This window comes from Phacochoerus africanus, chromosome 2, assembly GCF_016906955.1.
Source record: "Phacochoerus africanus isolate WHEZ1 chromosome 2, ROS_Pafr_v1, whole genome shotgun sequence".
NCBI lineage: Eukaryota > Metazoa > Chordata > Mammalia > Artiodactyla > Suidae > Phacochoerus > Phacochoerus africanus.
In genome coordinates, this window is record NC_062545.1 from 195,945,162 (window position 1) to 195,946,847 (window position 1,686).

At 44.1% G+C, this 1,686-nt stretch overlaps 1 pseudogene; it reads left to right on the forward strand.

Moving 5' to 3' along the window:
- Positions 1–458: 458 nt before the first annotated feature.
- LOC125121245 (60S ribosomal protein L4-like) lies at positions 459–1,404 on the forward strand (annotated as a pseudogene).
- Positions 1,405–1,686: the final 282 nt, after the last annotated feature.

Genomic DNA, 1,686 nt, shown 5'->3' on the forward strand with positions numbered 1-1,686 from the left:
ACCCGTGTACCACCACATCCAGCTCTGGCATCCCTGAGGTTGCAGGCCACATGGAACCTAGCCACTCACCCATCTGTTTGTCTTCAATGACTTGAGTCTCCCTGGCAAGTCCAGGTTGGTTCCTGGACTCATCTTGGTGACAGACCCTTCCACAGCACTGTTACATAATAGAAAAGCCAGACAGACTGATCGACAAAGGCAGCAAGCAGCGGGAGCTGGGCAGGAGTGTGAGAGCCTCAAACAAATTATGCCAACAGATAAGTGTCTGTTAGTAATGGGTGACCTCAACAAATCATGTCTGTACAAAATATTCCACTCTACTTGGGGTACTGGCAGAGCTGAGGCTCGAATTCCCAGGGTTCAAGGTGGCGGGACTCACTGTTCTGGGCAGGGTGTTTTGGAAATATGTGTCGTGGGGGCCACATGTTTGCACCAACCAAGACCTGGTGACATTGGCACCACAGAGTGAAGGCAACACAGAAGCGATATGCCATCTTCTCTGCACTGGCTGCCTTGGCCTTACCAGCGCTGGTCATGTCTAAAGGTCATCGGATTGAAGAAGTTCCTGAACTACCTTTGGTGGTTGAAGATAAAGTTGAAAGTTACAAAAAGACCAAGGAGGCTGTTCTGCTTTTGAAGAAGCTTAAGGTCTGGAATGATATCAAAAAAGGTCTATGCCTCTCAGCAAATGAGAGCTGGTAAAGGCAAAATGAGAAACCATCACCGTATCCAGCGCAGGGGATCCTGCATCATCTATGATGATGACAATGGTATCATCAAGGCCTTCAGAAACATCCCTGGAATTACTCTGCTTAATGTAAGCAAACTGAACATTTTGAAACTTGCTCCTGGTGGGCATGTGGGACGTTTCTGCATTTGGACTGAAAGTGTTTTCCACAAGTTAGATAAGCTATGTGCACTTGGAGTAAAGCCACTTCCCTCAAGAGTAACTACAACCTTCCCATGCATAAGATGTTCAATACAGACCTTAGCAGAATCTTGAAAAGCCCGGAGATCCAAAGAGCCCTCCATGCACCATGCAAGAAAATTTATCGTAGAGTTTTGAAGAAGAATCCACTGAAAAACCTCAGAATCATGTTGAAGCTAAACCTGTATGCACAGACAATGTGCTGAAACACCATTCTTCGCCAGGCCAGGGATCGCAAAATCTGGATGAATAAGGCAGCAGCAGCACTGGAAGCCAAATCAGGTGAGGAGGTTCCAGACAATAAGCCTGTGGTAGAGAAGAAAGGAAAGAAGGCTACTGGCAAGAAGGCTGTTGGCGTTAAGAAGCAGAAGAAGCCTTTGGTGGGGAAAAAGGCTGTAGTGACCAAGAAACCAGAAGCTGAAAAGAAGCCTGTGGAAAAGAAGCCTGCCACAGAAGAAAAGAAGGCTACTGCATAAACTTAAATTTATTAATTCCATAAAGGTTAAATCATTTTGGACAGCTAATTTTGAATAAAGACCTGATCAGTATATATGCATGTCATGTATGTAATGACATAGGTACATATGTAACAAAATGATTAAACTATGCCATTTCTTAGTCTTTCTTTCTTTTTTTTTTTTTTTTTTTGGTCCAAATCTCAACTGCTGTCTTGGAGTCATTTCTTTACTGGGCTTTGTCATTTTGTAGGTGTATATGCTCCAAACTCTGTGTTGGAGATTTAGAAGTTTTGCACACCC